The 17066-nt window shown below is 36.9% G+C and overlaps 8 non-coding genes across 8 annotated transcripts; all 8 read left to right on the top strand.

Annotated features, from left to right (window-relative positions):
* Positions 1-1474: 1474 nt before the first annotated feature.
* Positions 1475-1548, top strand: TRNAN-GUU (transfer RNA asparagine (anticodon GUU)). The gene has a single exon. It is a non-coding gene; the product is annotated as a tRNA-Asn (tRNA).
* A 1093-nt stretch (positions 1549-2641) lies between these two features.
* Positions 2642-2715, top strand: TRNAN-GUU (transfer RNA asparagine (anticodon GUU)). Its single transcript has one exon. It is a non-coding gene; the product is annotated as a tRNA-Asn (tRNA).
* A 2254-nt stretch (positions 2716-4969) lies between these two features.
* On the top strand, positions 4970-5043 carry TRNAN-GUU (transfer RNA asparagine (anticodon GUU)). The gene has a single exon. It is a non-coding gene; the product is annotated as a tRNA-Asn (tRNA).
* A 2254-nt stretch (positions 5044-7297) lies between these two features.
* TRNAN-GUU (transfer RNA asparagine (anticodon GUU)) lies at positions 7298-7371 on the top strand. The gene has a single exon. It is a non-coding gene; the product is annotated as a tRNA-Asn (tRNA).
* Positions 7372-8464: 1093 nt separating this feature from the next.
* TRNAN-GUU (transfer RNA asparagine (anticodon GUU)) lies at positions 8465-8538 on the top strand. The gene has a single exon. It is a non-coding gene; the product is annotated as a tRNA-Asn (tRNA).
* A 3427-nt stretch (positions 8539-11965) lies between these two features.
* On the top strand, positions 11966-12039 carry TRNAN-GUU (transfer RNA asparagine (anticodon GUU)). The gene has a single exon. It is a non-coding gene; the product is annotated as a tRNA-Asn (tRNA).
* Positions 12040-13132: 1093 nt separating this feature from the next.
* TRNAN-GUU (transfer RNA asparagine (anticodon GUU)) lies at positions 13133-13206 on the top strand. Its single transcript has one exon. It is a non-coding gene; the product is annotated as a tRNA-Asn (tRNA).
* Positions 13207-16633: 3427 nt separating this feature from the next.
* On the top strand, positions 16634-16707 carry TRNAN-GUU (transfer RNA asparagine (anticodon GUU)). The gene has a single exon. It is a non-coding gene; the product is annotated as a tRNA-Asn (tRNA).
* The last annotated feature ends 359 nt before the right edge of the window (positions 16708-17066 follow it).

The following is a 17066-nucleotide window of genomic DNA, read 5'->3' as shown; positions in this document are numbered from 1 at the left end:
ATCAATTCCAGTGTTGGAAGAATTTAATTAACAAAAAAATAAGTGCACATAGCAGAGGATGGTTTCGATCCATCGACCTCTGGGTTATGGGACCAGCACTCTTCCGCTGCGCCACTCTGCTGCTCATGTAAGTGTCAGAGATCCTGAAGTACTCACTCATTATGTGAAAGTACCAATGTGTTTCTTCGTTGGTCAATGGAAGAAAAATCTTGCAAAACTCTCCAGATTATTGCCTTTTTAACCTTTTTCTAGGAAACTTTCTAGATGAATGCTTTTTAGCCTTTGTCAGTACATGCTTTTGCAAGCTGTCTCTGTGGTGCAATCGGTTAGCGCATTCGGCTGTTAACCAAAAGGGTGGTGGTTCAATCCCACCTAGGGACGTAATTGACCTTGTGATCAAATTTTGGTGATCTTTAAGTAGACAAGTCAAAATTTCAAACCACCTCTTATAGTGTAGGGTACCTGGCCTTCTCTGATGCAATCAGAGTCAGATTTGATTAAGTCATTTTATAAAAAACAGGAAGCACAATTTAGCATGGGGTTGCAGAGAAAAAAAATTATGCAGGCAGAGAAATCCAATTGAGTGATTAATCAGCTCTCCATTTTATGGCTTTATTTTTATGCTAACACATTTGCTCTCTGAAAAGTGTCCTCAAAGCCAAGTCTCTGATTAACACCTTTGTAGGAATGGTTTTTCACCTATTACTGATTAAAACTTGCTTCATTGGAAAGGCAGCAAGATGCATCCTCATTACAATGTCCACTGAAATAATACAGGTTGACACCAGGAAACATAAACCTCACTGCATCCTTGCTGCTTTCTCAAGTGGGAATCTGTTTAATGTGAAAACCAGGTGATATCTAATCAGCACACAGGTAAGAAGTTAAGAAAATCTTTCTTTAAGGGTGAAGATGTTTCTCACAAAATCGTTGCCCCAATGCATCATTGAAATTCAAGCTGGAAAGATGATTTTGAAATATCAATTGTACATTTTGCATTGCTCTTCTGGTGACAATGTAGCTTGTTTTTGTCAATTACCATTTCAGTAATAGGGTAAAGAAAATTAAGTGGATTTCTGAAAGAAAACAATGCTGTCAATATACTATTAAAACAAATTAAAATGTTAAAAGTTATTGTACTTTAAGTAAAAATAAAAGAGTCAAAATATCAATTCCAGTTTTGGAAGAATTTAATTAACAAAAAAATAAGTGCACATAGCAGAAGATGGTTTCAATCCACCGACCTCTGGGTTATGGGCCCAGCTTGCTTCCGCTGCGCCTCTCTGCTGCTCGTGTAAGTGTCAGAGATCCTGAAGTACTCACTCATCATGTGAAAGTACCAATGTGTTTCTTCGTTGGTCAATGGAAGAAAAATCTTGCAAAACTCTCCAGATTATTGCCTTTTTAACCTTTTTCTAGGAAACTTTCTAGATGAATGCTTTTTAGCCTTTGTCAGTACATGCTTTTGCAAGCTGTCTCTGTGGCGCAATCGGTTAGCGCATTCGGCTGTTAACCGAAAGGTTGGTGGTTCAATCCCACCCGGGGACGTAATTGACCTTGTGATCAAATTTTGGTGATCTTTAAGTAGACAAGTCAACATTTCAAACCACCTCTTATAGTGTAGGGTACCTGGCCTTCTCTGATGCAATCAGAGTCAGATTTGATTAAGTCATTTTATAAAAACAGGAAGCACAATTTAGCATGGGGTTGCAGAGAAAAAAAATTATGCAGGCAGAGAAATCCAATTGAGTGATTAATCAGCTCTCCATTTTATGGCTTTATTTTTATGCTAACACATTTGCTCTCTGAAAAGTGTCCACAAAGCCAAGTCTCTGATTAACACCTTTGTAGGAATGGTTTTTCACCTATTACTGATTAAAACTTGCTTCATTGGAAAGGCAGCAAGATGCATCCTCATTAGAATGTCCACTGAAATAATACAGGTTGACACCAGGAAACATAAACCTCACTGCATCCTTGCTGCTTTCTCAAGTGGGAATCTGTTTAATGTGAAAACCAGGTGATATCTAATCAGCACACAGGTAAGAAGTTAAGAAAATCTTTCTTTAAGGGTGAAGATGTTTCTCACAAAATCGTTGACTCCAATGCATCATTGAAATTCAAGATGGAAAGATGATTTTGAAATATCAATTGTACATTTTGCATTGCTCTTCTGGTGACAATGTAGCTTGTTTTTGTCAATTACCATTTCAGTAATAGGGTAAAGAAAATTAAGTGGATTTCTGAAAGAAAACAATGCTGTCAATATACTATTAAAACAAATTAAAATGTTAAAAGTTATTGTACTTTAAGTAAAAATAAAAGAGTCAAAATATCAATTCCAGTTTTGGAAGAATTTAATTAACAAAAAAATAAGTGCACATAGCAGAGGATGGTTTCGATCCACCGACCTCTGGGTTATGGGCCCAGCACGCTTCCGCTGCACCACTCTGCTGCTCATGTAAGTGTCAGAGATCCTGAAGTACTCACTCATCATGTGAAAGTACCAATGTGTTTCTTCGTTGGTCAATGGAAGAAAAATCTTGCAAAACTCTCAAGATTATTGCCTTTTTAACCTTTTTCTAGGAAACTTTCTAGATGAATGCTTTTTAGCCTTTGTCAGTACATGCTTTTGCAAGCTGTCTCTGTGGCGCAATCGGTTAGCGCATTCGGCTGTTAACCGAAAGGTTGGTGGTTCAATCCCACCCGGGGACGTAATTGACCTTGTGATCAAATTTTGGTGATCTTTAAGTAGACAAGTCAAAATTTCAAACCACCTCTTATAGTGTAGGGTACCTGGCCTTCTCTGATGCAATCAGATTTGATTAAGTCATTTTATAAAAAACAGGAAGCACAATTTAGCATGGGGTTGCAGAGAAAAAAAATTATGAAGGCAGAGAAATCCAATTGAGTGATTAATCAGCTCTCCATTTTATGGCTTTATTTTTATGCTAACACATTTGCTCTCTGAAAAGTGTCCACAAAGCCAAGTCTCTGATTAACACCTTTGTAGGAATGGTTTTTCACCTATTACTGATTAAAACTTGCTTCATTGGAAAGGCAGCAAGATGCATCCTCATTACAATGTCCACTGAAATAATACAGGTTGACACCAGGAAACATAAACCTCACTGCATCCTTGCTGCTTTCTCAAGTGGGAATCTGTTTAATGTGAAAACCAGGTGATATCTAATCAGCACACAGGTAAGAAGTTAAGAAAATCTTTCTTTAAGGGTGAAGATGTTTCTCACAAAATCGTTGCCCCAATGCATCATTGAAATTCAAGATGGAAAGATGATTTTGAAATATCAATTGTACATTTTGCATTGCTCTTCTGGTGACAATGTAGCTTGTTTTTGTCAATTACCATTTCAGTAATAGGGTAAAGAAAATTAAGTGGATTTCTGAAAGAAAACAATGCTGTCAATATACTATTAAAACAAATTAAAATGTTAAAAGTTATTGTACTTTAAGTAAAAATAAAAGAGTCAAAATATCAATTCCAGTTTTGGAAGAATTTAATTAACAAAAAAATAAGTGCACATAGCAGAGGATGGTTTCGATCCACCGACCTCTGGGTTATGGGCCCAGCACGCTTCCGCTGCGCCACTCTGCTGCTCATGTAAGTGTCAGAGATCCTGAAGTACTCACTCATCATGTGAAAGTACCAATGTGTTTCTTCGTTGGTCAATGGAAGAAAAATCTTGCAAAACTCTCCAGATTATTGCCTTTTTAACCTTTTTCTAGGAAACTTTCTAGATGAATGCTTTTTAGCCTTTGTCAGTACATGCTTTTGCAATCTGTCTCTGTGGCGCAATCGGTTAGCGCATTCGGCTGTTAACCGAAAGGTTGGTGGTTCAATCCCACCAGGGGACGTAATTGACCTTGTGATCAAATTTTGGTGATCTTTAAGTAGACAAGTCAAAATTTCAAACCACCTCTTATAGTGTAGGGTACCTGGCCTTCTCTGATGCAATCAGAGTCAGATTTGATTAAGTCATTTTATAAAAAACAGGAAGCACAATTTAGCATGGGGTTGCAGAGAAAAAAAATGATGCAGGCAGAGAAATCCAATTGAGTGATTAATCAGTTCTCCATTTTATGGCTTTATTTTTATGCTAACACATTTGCTCTCTGAAAAGTGTCCACAAAGCCAAGTCTCTGATTAACACCTTTGTAGGAATGGTTTTTCACCTATTACTGATTAAAACTTGCTTCATTGGAAAGGCAGCAAGATGCATCCTCATTACAATGTCCACTGAAATAATACAGGTTGACACCAGGAAACATAAACCTCACTGCATCCTTGCTGCTTTCTCAAGTGGGAATCTGTTTGATGTGAAAACCAGGTGATATCTAATCAGCACACAGGTAAGAAGTTAAGAAAATCTTTCTTTAAGGGTGAAGATGTTTCTCACAAAATCGTTGCCCCAATGCATCATTGAAATTCAAGATGGAAAGATGATTTTGAAATATCAATTGTACATTTTGCATTGCTCTTCTGGTGACAATGTAGCTTGTTTTTGTCAATTACCATTTCAGTAATAGGGTAAAGAAAATTAAGTGGATTTCTGAAAGAAAACAATGCTGTCAATATACTATTAAAACAAATTAAAATGTTAAAAGTTATTGTACTTTAAGTAAAAATAAAAGAGTCAAAATATCAATTCCAGTGTTGGAAGAATTTAATTAACAAAAAAATAAGTGCACATAGCAGAGGATGGTTTCGATCCACCGACCTCTGGGTTATGGGCCCAGCACGCTTCCGCTGCACCACTCTGCTGCTCATGTAAGTGTCAGAGATCCTGAAGTACTCACTCATCATGTGAAAGTACCAATGTGTTTCTTCGTTGGTCAATGGAAGAAAAATCTTGCAAAACTCTCAAGATTATTGCCTTTTTAACCTTTTTCTAGGAAACTTTCTAGATGAATGCTTTTTAGCCTTTGTCAGTACATGCTTTTGCAAGCTGTCTCTGTGGCGCAATCGGTTAGCGCATTCGGCTGTTAACCGAAAGGTTGGTGGTTCAATCCCACCCGGGGACGTAATTGACCTTGTGATCAAATTTTGGTGATCTTTAAGTAGACAAGTCAAAATTTCAAACCACCTCTTATAGTGTAGGGTACCTGGCCTTCTCTGATGCAATCAGATTTGATTAAGTCATTTTATAAAAAACAGGAAGCACAATTTAGCATGGGGTTGCAGAGAAAAAAAATTATGAAGGCAGAGAAATCCAATTGAGTGATTAATCAGCTCTCCATTTTATGGCTTTATTTTTATGCTAACACATTTGCTCTCTGAAAAGTGTCCACAAAGCCAAGTCTCTGATTAACACCTTTGTAGGAATGGTTTTTCACCTATTACTGATTAAAACTTGCTTCATTGGAAAGGCAGCAAGATGCATCCTCATTACAATGTCCACTGAAATAATACAGGTTGACACCAGGAAACATAAACCTCACTGCATCCTTGCTGCTTTCTCAAGTGGGAATCTGTTTAATGTGAAAACCAGGTGATATCTAATCAGCACACAGGTAAGAAGTTAAGAAAATCTTTCTTTAAGGGTGAAGATGTTTCTCACAAAATCGTTGCCCCAATGCATCATTGAAATTCAAGATGGAAAGATGATTTTGAAATATCAATTGTACATTTTGCATTGCTCTTCTGGTGACAATGTAGCTTGTTTTTGTCAATTACCATTTCAGTAATAGGGTAAAGAAAATTAAGTGGATTTCTGAAAGAAAACAATGCTGTCAATATACTATTAAAACAAATTAAAATGTTAAAAGTTATTGTACTTTAAGTAAAAATAAAAGAGTCAAAATATCAATTCCAGTTTTGGAAGAATTTAATTAACAAAAAAATAAGTGCACATAGCAGAGGATGGTTTCGATCCACCGACCTCTGGGTTATGGGCCCAGCACGCTTCCGCTGCGCCACTCTGCTGCTCATGTAAGTGTCAGAGATCCTGAAGTACTCACTCATCATGTGAAAGTACCAATGTGTTTCTTCGTTGGTCAATGGAAGAAAAATCTTGCAAAACTCTCCAGATTATTGCCTTTTTAACCTTTTTCTAGGAAACTTTCTAGATGAATGCTTTTTAGCCTTTGTCAGTACATGCTTTTGCAATCTGTCTCTGTGGCGCAATCGGTTAGCGCATTCGGCTGTTAACCGAAAGGTTGGTGGTTCAATCCCACCAGGGGACGTAATTGACCTTGTGATCAAATTTTGGTGATCTTTAAGTAGACAAGTCAAAATTTCAAACCACCTCTTATAGTGTAGGGTACCTGGCCTTCTCTGATGCAATCAGAGTCAGATTTGATTAAGTCATTTTATAAAAAACAGGAAGCACAATTTAGCATGGGGTTGCAGAGAAAAAAAATGATGCAGGCAGAGAAATCCAATTGAGTGATTAATCAGTTCTCCATTTTATGGCTTTATTTTTATGCTAACACATTTGCTCTCTGAAAAGTGTCCACAAAGCCAAGTCTCTGATTAACACCTTTGTAGGAATGGTTTTTCACCTATTACTGATTAAAACTTGCTTCATTGGAAAGGCAGCAAGATGCATCCTCATTACAATGTCCACTGAAATAATACAGGTTGACACCAGGAAACATAAACCTCACTGCATCCTTGCTGCTTTCTCAAGTGGGAATCTGTTTGATGTGAAAACCAGGTGATATCTAATCAGCACACAGGTAAGAAGTTAAGAAAATCTTTCTTTAAGGGTGAAGATGTTTCTCACAAAATCGTTGCCCCAATGCATCATTGAAATTCAAGATGGAAAGATGATTTTGAAATATCAATTGTACATTTTGCATTGCTCTTCTGGTGACAATGTAGCTTGTTTTTGTCAATTACCATTTCAGTAATAGGGTAAAGAAAATTAAGTGGATTTCTGAAAGAAAACAATGCTGTCAATATACTATTAAAACAAATTAAAATGTTAAAAGTTATTGTACTTTAAGTAAAAATAAAAGAGTCAAAATATCAATTCCAGTGTTGGAAGAATTTAATTAACAAAAAAATAAGTGCACATAGCAGAGGATGGTTTCGATCCACCGACCTCTGGGTTATGGGCCCAGCACGCTTCCGCTGCGCCACTCTGCTGCTCATGTAAGTGTCAGAGATCCTGAAGTACTCACTCATCATGTGAAAGTACCAATGTGTTTCTTCGTTGGTCAATGGAAGAAAAATCTTGCAAAACTCTCCAGATTATTGCCTTTTTAACCTTTTTCTAGGAAACTTTCTAGATGAATGCTTTTTAGCCTTTGTCAGTACATGCTTTTGCAAGCTGTCTCTGTGGCGCAATCGGTTAGCGCATTCGGCTGTTAACCGAAAGGTTGGTGGTTCAATCCCACCTGGAGACGTAATTGACCTTGTGATCAAATTTTGCTGATCTTTAAGTAGACAAGTCAAAATTTCAAACCACCTCTTATGGTGTAGGGTACCTGGCCTTCTCTGAAGCAATCAGAGTCATATTTGATTAAGTCATTTTATAAAAAACAGGAAGCACAATTTAGCATGGGGTTGCAGAGAAAAAAAATGATGCAGGCAGAGAAATCCAATTGAGTGATTAATCAGCTCTCCATTTTATGGCTTTATTTTTATGCTAACACATTTGCTCTCTGAAAAGTGTCCACAAAGCCAAGTCTCTGATTAACACCTTTGTAGGAATGGTTTTTCACCTATTACTGATTAAAACTTGCTTCATTGGAAAGGCAGCAAGATGCATCCTCATTACAATGTCCACTGAAATAATACAGGTTGACACCAGGAAACATAAACCTCACTGCATCCTTGCTGCTTTCTCAAGTGGGAATCTGTTTAATGTGAAAACCAGATGATATCTAATCAGCACACAGGTAAGAAGTTAAGAAAATCTTTCTTTAAGGGTGAAGATGTTTCTCACAAAATCGTTGCCCCAATGCATCATTGAAATTCAAGATGGAAAGATGATTTTGAAATATCAATTGTACATTTTGCATTGCTCTTCTGGTGACAATGTAGCTTGTTTTTGTCAATTACCATTTCAGTAATAGGGTAAAGAAAATTAAGTGGATTTCTGAAAGAAAACAATGCTGTCAATATACTATTAAAACAAATTAAAATGTTAAAAGTTATTGTACTTTAAGTAAAAATAAAAGAGTCAAAATATCAATTCCAGTTTTGGAAGAATTAAATTAACAAAAATATAAGTGCACATAGCAGAGGATGGTTTCGATCCACCGACCTCTGGGTTATGGGCCCAGCACTCTTCCGCTGCACCACTCTGCTGCTCACGTGAGTGTCAGAGATCCTGAAGTACTCACTCATCATGTGAAAGTACCAATGTGTTTCTTCGTTGGTCAATGGAAGAAAAATCTTGCAAAACTCTCCAGATTATTGCCTTTTTAACCTTTTTCTAGGAAACTTTCTAGATGAATGCTTTTTAGCCTTTGTCAGTACATGCTTGTGCAAGCTGTCTCTGTGGCGCAATCGGTTAGCGCATTCGGCTGTTAACCGAAAGGTTGGTGGTTCAATCCCACCCAGGGACGTAATTGACCTTGTGATCAAATTTTGGTGATCTTTAAGTAGACAACTCAAAATTTCAAACCACTTCTTATAGTGTAGGGTACCTGGCCTTCTCTGATACAATCAGAGTGAGATTTGATTAAGTCATTTTATAAAAAACAGGAAGCACAATTTAGCATGGGGTTGCAGAGAAAAAAAATGATGCAGGCAGAGAAATCCAATTGAGTGATTAATCAGCTCTCCATTTTATGGCTTTATTTTTATGCTAACACATTTGCTCTCTGAAAAGTGTCCACAAAGCCAAGTCTCTGATTAACACCTTTGTAGGAATGGTTTTTCACCTATTACTGATTAAAACTTGCTTCATTGGAAAGGCAGCAAGATGCATCCTCATTACAATGTCCACTGAAATAATACAGGTTGACACCAGGAAACATAAACCTCACTGCATCCTTGCTGCTTTCTCAAGTGGGAATCTGTTTAATGTGAAAACCAGGTGATATCTAATCAGCACACAGGTAAGAAGTTAAGAAAATCTTTCTTTAAGGGTGAAGATGTTTCTCACAAAATCGTTGCCCCAATGCATCATTGAAATTCAAGATGGAAAGATGATTTTGAAATATCAATTGTACATTTTGCATTGCTCTTCTGGTGACAATGTAGCTTGTTTTTGTCAATTACCATTTCAGTAATAGGGTAAAGAAAATTAAGTGGATTTCTGAAAGAAAACAATGCTGTCAATATACTATTAAAACATATTAAAATGTTAAAAGTTATTGTACTTTAAGTTAAAATAAAAGAGTCAAAATATCAATTCCAGTGTTGGAAGAATTTAATTAACAAAAAAATAAGTGCACATAGCAGAGGATGGTTTCGATCCATCGACCTCTGGGTTATGGGACCAGCACTCTTCCGCTGCACCACTCTGCTGCTCATGTAAGTGTCAGAGATCCTGAAGTACTCACTCATTATGTGAAAGTACCAATGTGTTTCTTCGTTGGTCAATGGAAGAAAAATCTTGCAAAACTCTCCAGATTATTGCCTTTTTAACCTTTTTCTAGGAAACTTTCTAGATGAATGCTTTTTAGCCTTTGTCAGTACATGCTTTTGCAAGCTGTCTCTGTGGTGCAATCGGTTAGCGCATTCGGCTGTTAACCAAAAGGGTGGTGGTTCAATCCCACCTAGGGACGTAATTGACCTTGTGATCAAATTTTGGTGATCTTTAAGTAGACAAGTCAAAATTTCAAACCACCTCTTATAGTGTAGGGTACCTGGCCTTCTCTGATGCAATCAGAGTCAGATTTGATTAAGTCATTTTATAAAAAACAGGAAGCACAATTTAGCATGGGGTTGCAGAGAAAAAAAATTATGCAGGCAGAGAAATCCAATTGAGTGATTAATCAGCTCTCCATTTTATGGCTTTATTTTTATGCTAACACATTTGCTCTCTGAAAAGTGTCCACAAAGCCAAGTCTCTGATTAACACCTTTGTAGGAATGGTTTTTCACCTATTACTGATTAAAACTTGCTTCATTGGAAAGGCAGCAAGATGCATCCTCATTACAATGTCCACTGAAATAATACAGGTTGACACCAGGAAACATAAACCTCACTGCATCCTTGCTGCTTTCTCAAGTGGGAATCTGTTTAATGTGAAAACCAGGTGATATCTAATCAGCACACAGGTAAGAAGTTAAGAAAATCTTTCTTTAAGGGTGAAGATGTTTCTCACAAAATCGTTGCCCCAATGCATCATTGAAATTCAAGATGGAAAGATGATTTTGAAATATCAATTGTACATTTTGCATTGCTCTTCTGGTGACAATGTAGCTTGTTTTTGTCAATTACCATTTCAGTAATAGGGTAAAGAAAATTAAGTGGATTTCTGAAAGAAAACAATGCTGTCAATATACTATTAAAACAAATTAAAATGTTAAAAGTTATTGTACTTTAAGTAAAAATAAAAGAGTCAAAATATCAATTCCAGTTTTGGAAGAATTTAATTAACAAAAAAATAAGTGCACATAGCAGAGGATGGTTTCGATCCACCGACCTCTGGGTTATGGGCCCAGCACGCTTCCGCTGCGCCACTCTGCTGCTCATGTAAGTGTCAGAGATCCTGAAGTACTCACTCATCATGTGAAAGTACCAATGTGTTTCTTCGTTGGTCAATGGAAGAAAAATCTTGCAAAACTCTCCAGATTATTGCCTTTTTAACCTTTTTCTAGGAAACTTTCTAGATGAATGCTTTTTAGCCTTTGTCAGTACATGCTTTTGCAAGCTGTCTCTGTGGCGCAATCGGTTAGCGCATTCGGCTGTTAACCGAAAGGTTGGTGGTTCAATCCCACCAGGGGACGTAATTGACCTTGTGATCAAATTTTGGTGATCTTTAAGTAGACAAGTCAAAATTTCAAACCACCTCTTATAGTGTAGGGTACCTGGCCTTCTCTGATGCAATCACAGTCAGATTTGATTAAGTCATTTTATAAAAAACAGGAAGCACAATTTAGCATGGGGTTGCAGAGAAAAAAAATGATGCAGGCAGAGAAATCCAATTGAGTGATTAATCAGTTCTCCATTTTATGGCTTTATTTTTATGCTAACACATTTGCTCTCTGAAAAGTGTCCACAAAGCCAAGTCTCTGATTAACACCTTTGTAGGAATGGTTTTTCACCTATTACTGATTAAAACTTGCTTCATTGGAAAGGCAGCAAGATGCATCCTCATTACAATGTCCACTGAAATAATACAGGTTGACACCAGGAAACATAAACCTCACTGCATCCTTGCTGCTTTCTCAAGTGGGAATCTGTTTGATGTGAAAACCAGGTGATATCTAATCAGCACACAGGTAAGAAGTTAAGAAAATCTTTCTTTAAGGGTGAAGATGTTTCTCACAAAATCGTTGCCCCAATGCATCATTGAAATTCAAGATGGAAAGATGATTTTGAAATATCAATTGTACATTTTGCATTGCTCTTCTGGTGACAATGTAGCTTGTTTTTGTCAATTACCATTTCAGTAATAGGGTAAAGAAAATTAAGTGGATTTCTGAAAGAAAACAATGCTGTCAATATACTATTAAAACAAATTAAAATGTTAAAAGTTATTGTACTTTAAGTAAAAATAAAAGAGTCAAAATATCAATTCCAGTGTTGGAAGAATTTAATTAACAAAAAAATAAGTGCACATAGCAGAGGATGGTTTCGATCCACCGACCTCTGGGTTATGGGCCCAGCACGCTTCCGCTGCGCCACTCTGCTGCTCATGTAAGTGTCAGAGATCCTGAAGTACTCACTCATCATGTGAAAGTACCAATGTGTTTCTTCGTTGGTCAATGGAAGAAAAATCTTGCAAAACTCTCCAGATTATTGCCTTTTTAACCTTTTTCTAGGAAACTTTCTAGATGAATGCTTTTTAGCCTTTGTCAGTACATGCTTTTGCAAGCTGTCTCTGTGGCGCAATCGGTTAGCGCATTCGGCTGTTAACCGAAAGGTTGGTGGTTCAATCCCACCTGGAGACGTAATTGACCTTGTGATCAAATTTTGCTGATCTTTAAGTAGACAAGTCAAAATTTCAAACCACCTCTTATGGTGTAGGGTACCTGGCCTTCTCTGAAGCAATCAGAGTCATATTTGATTAAGTCATTTTATAAAAAACAGGAATCACAATTTAGCATGGGGTTGCAGAGAAAAAAAATGATGCAGGCAGAGAAATCCAATTGAGTGATTAATCAGCTCTCCATTTTATGGCTTTATTTTTATGCTAACACATTTGCTCTCTGAAAAGTGTCCACAAAGCCAAGTCTCTGATTAACACCTTTGTAGGAATGGTTTTTCACCTATTACTGATTAAAACTTGCTTCATTGGAAAGGCAGCAAGATGCATCCTCATTACAATGTCCACTGAAATAATACAGGTTGACACCAGGAAACATAAACCTCACTGCATCCTTGCTGCTTTCTCAAGTGGGAATCTGTTTAATGTGAAAACCAGATGATATCTAATCAGCACACAGGTAAGAAGTTAAGAAAATCTTTCTTTAAGGGTGAAGATGTTTCTCACAAAATCGTTGCCCCAATGCATCATTGAAATTCAAGATGGAAAGATGATTTTGAAATATCAATTGTACATTTTGCATTGCTCTTCTGGTGACAATGTAGCTTGTTTTTGTCAATTACCATTTCAGTAATAGGGTAAAGAAAATTAAGTGGATTTCTGAAAGAAAACAATGCTGTCAATATACTATTAAAACAAATTAAAATGTTAAAAGTTATTGTACTTTAAGTAAAAATAAAAGAGTCAAAATATCAATTCCAGTTTTGGAAGAATTTAATTAACAAAAAAATAAGTGCACATAGCAGAGGATGGTTTCGATCCACCGACCTCTGGGTTATGGGCCCAGCACTCTTCCGCTGCACCACTCTGCTGCTCATGTAAGTGTCAGAGATCCTGAAGTACTCACTCATCATGTGAAAGTACCAATGTGTTTCTTCGTTGGTCAATGGAAGAAAAATCTTGCAAAACTCTCCAGATTATTGCCTTTTTAACCTTTTTCTAGGAAACTTTCTAGATGAATGCTTTTTAGCCTTTGTCAGTACATGCTTGTGCAAGCTGTCTCTGTGGCGCAATCGGTTAGCGCATTCGGCTGTTAACCAAAAGGGTGGTGGTTCAATCCCACCCAGGGACGTAATTGACCTTGTGATCAAATTTTGGTGATCTTTAAGTAGACAACTCAAAATTTCAAACCACTTCTTATAGTGTAGGGTACCTGGCCTTCTCTGATACAATCAGAGTGAGATTTGATTAAGTCATTTTATAAAAAACAGGAAGCACAATTTAGCATGGGGTTGCAGAGAAAAAAAATGATGCAGGCAGAGAAATCCAATTGAGTGATTAATCAGCTCTCCATTTTATGGCTTTATTTTTATGCTAACACATTTGCTCTCTGAAAAGTGTCCACAAAGCCAAGTCTCTGATTAACACCTTTGTAGGAATGGTTTTTCACCTATTACTGATTAAAACTTGCTTCATTGGAAAGGCAGCAAGATGCATCCTCATTACAATGTCCACTGAAATAATACAGGTTGACACCAGGAAACATAAACCTCACTGCATCCTTGCTGCTTTCTCAAGTGGGAATCTGTTTAATGTGAAAACCAGGTGATATCTAATCAGCACACAGGTAAGAAGTTAAGAAAATCTTTCTTTAAGGGTGAAGATGTTTCTCACAAAATCGTTGCCCCAATGCATCATTGAAATTCAAGATGGAAAGATGATTTTGAAATATCAATTGTACATTTTGCATTGCTCTTCTGGTGACAATGTAGCTTGTTTTTGTCAATTACCATTTCAGTAATAGGGTAAAGAAAATTAAGTGGATTTCTGAAAGAAAACAATGCTGTCAATATACTATTAAAACATATTAAAATGTTAAAAGTTATTGTACTTTAAGTTAAAATAAAAGAGTCAAAATATCAATTCCAGTGTTGGAAGAATTTAATTAACAAAAAAATAAGTGCACATAACAGAGGATGGTTTCGATCCATCGACCTCTGGGTTATGGGACCAGCACTCTTCCGCTGCGCCACTCTGCTGCTCATGTAAGTGTCAGAGATCCTGAAGTACTCACTCATTATGTGAAAGTACCAATGTGTTTCTTCGTTGGTCAATGGAAGAAAAATCTTGCAAAACTCTCCAGATTATTGCCTTTTTAACCTTTTTCTAGGAAACTTTCTAGATGAATGCTTTTTAGCCTTTGTCAGTACATGCTTTTGCAAGCTGTCTCTGTGGTGCAATCGGTTAGCGCATTCGGCTGTTAACCAAAAGGGTGGTGGTTCAATCCCACCTAGGGACGTAATTGACCTTGTGATCAAATTTTGGTGATCTTTAAGTAGACAAGTCAAAATTTCAAACCACCTCTTATAGTGTAGGGTACCTGGCCTTCTCTGATGCAATCAGAGTCAGATTTGATTAAGTCATTTTATAAAAAACAGGAAGCACAATTTAGCATGGGGTTGCAGAGAAAAAAAATTATGCAGGCAGAGAAATCCAATTGAGTGATTAATCAGCTCTCCATTTTATGGCTTTATTTTTATGCTAACACATTTGCTCTCTGAAAAGTGTCCACAAAGCCAAGTCTCTGATTAACACCTTTGTAGGAATGGTTTTTCACCTATTACTGATTAAAACTTGCTTCATTGGAAAGGCAGCAAGATGCATCCTCATTACAATGTCCACTGAAATAATACAGGTTGACACCAGGAAACATAAACCTCACTGCATCCTTGCTGCTTTCTCAAGTGGGAATCTGTTTAATGTGAAAACCAGGTGATATCTAATCAGCACACAGGTAAGAAGTTAAGAAAATCTTTCTTTAAGGGTGAAGATGTTTCTCACAAAATCGTTGCCCCAATGCATCATTGAAATTCAAGATGGAAAGATGATTTTGAAATATCAATTGTACATTTTGCATTGCTCTTCTGGTGACAATGTAGCTTGTTTTTGTCAATTACCATTTCAGTAATAGGGTAAAGAAAATTAAGTGGATTTCTGAAAGAAAACAATGCTGTCAATATACTATTAAAACAAATTAAAATGTTAAAAGTTATTGTACTTTAAGTAAAAATAAAAGAGTCAAAATATCAATTCCAGTTTTGGAAGAATTTAATTAACAAAAAAATAAGTGCACATAGCAGAGGATGGTTTCGATCCACCGACCTCTGGGTTATGGGCCCAGCACGCTTCCGCTGCGCCACTCTGCTGCTCATGTAAGTGTCAGAGATCCTGAAGTACTCACTCATCATGTGAAAGTACCAATGTGTTTCTTCGTTGGTCAATGGAAGAAAAATCTTGCAAAACTCTCCAGATTATTGCCTTTTTAACCTTTTTATAGGAAACTTTCTAGATGAATGCTTTTTAGCCTTTGTCAGTACATGCTTTTGCAAGCTGTCTCTGTGGCGCAATCGGTTAGCGCATTCGGCTGTTAACCGAAAGGTTGGTGGTTCAATCCCACCAGGGGACGTAATTGACCTTGTGATCAAATTTTGGTGATCTTTAAGTAGACAAGTCAAAATTTCAAACCACCTCTTATAGTGTAGGGTACCTGGCCTTCTCTGATGCAATCAGAGTCAGATTTGATTAAGTCATTTTATAAAAAACAGGAAGCACAATTTAGCATGGGGTTGCAGAGAAAAAAAATGATGCAGGCAGAGAAATCCAATTGAGTGATTAATCAGTTCTCCATTTTATGGCTTTATTTTTATGCTAACACATTTGCTCTCTGAAAAGTGTCCACAAAGCCAAGTCTCTGATTAACACCTTTGTAGGAATGGTTTTTCACCTATTACTGATTAAAACTTGCTTCATTGGAAAGGCAGCAAGATGCATCCTCATTACAATGTCCACTGAAATAATACAGGTTGACACCAGGAAACATAAACCTCACTGCATCCTTGCTGCTTTCTCAAGTGGGAATCTGTTTGATGTGAAAACCAGGTGATATCTAATCAGCACACAGGTAAGAAGTTAAGAAAATCTTTCTTTAAGGGTGAAGATGTTTCTCACAAAATCGTTGCCCCAATGCATCATTGAAATTCAAGATGGAAAGATGATTTTGAAATATCAATTGTACATTTTGCATTGCTCTTCTGGTGACAATGTAGCTTGTTTTTGTCAATTACCATTTCAGTAATAGGGTAAAGAAAATTAAGTGGATTTCTGAAAGAAAACAATGCTGTCAATATACTATTAAAACAAATTAAAATGTTAAAAGTTATTGTACTTTAAGTAAAAATAAAAGAGTCAAAATATCAATTCCAGTGTTGGAAGAATTTAATTAACAAAAAAATAAGTGCACATAGCAGAGGATGGTTTCGATCCACCGACCTCTGGGTTATGGGCCCAGCACGCTTCCGCTGCGCCACTCTGCTGCTCATGTAAGTGTCAGAGATCCTGAAGTACTCACTCATCATGTGAAAGTACCAATGTGTTTCTTCGTTGGTCAATGGAAGAAAAATCTTGCAAAACTCTCCAGATTATTGCCTTTTTAACCTTTTTCTAGGAAACTTTCTAGATGAATGCTTTTTAGCCTTTGTCAGTACATGCTTTTGCAAGCTGTCTCTGTGGCGCAATCGGTTAGCGCATTCGGCTGTTAACCGAAAGGTTGGTGGTTCAATCCCACCTGGAGATGTAATTGACCTTGTGATCAAATTTTGCTGATCTTTAAGTAGACAAGTCAAAATTTCAAACCACCTCTTATGGTGTAGGGTACCTGGCCTTCTCTGAAGCAATCAGAGTCATATTTGATTAAGTCATTTTATAAAAAACAGGAATCACAATTTAGCATGGGGTTGCAGAGAAAAAAAATGATGCAGGCAGAGAAATCCAATTGAGTGATTAATCAGCTCTCCATTTTATGGCTTTATTTTTATGCTAACACATTTGCTCTCTGAAAAGTGTCCACAAAGCCAAGTCTCTGATTAACACCTTTGTAGGAATGGTTTTTCACCTATTACTGATTAAAACTTGCTTCATTGGAAAGGCAGCAAG

Source organism: Pseudophryne corroboree, chromosome 4 (genome assembly GCF_028390025.1).
Source record: "Pseudophryne corroboree isolate aPseCor3 chromosome 4, aPseCor3.hap2, whole genome shotgun sequence".
Lineage (NCBI taxonomy): Eukaryota > Metazoa > Chordata > Amphibia > Anura > Myobatrachidae > Pseudophryne > Pseudophryne corroboree.
Note: the sequence above shows the minus strand (reverse complement) of the source record. Positions and strands in the feature narration are given on the sequence as shown.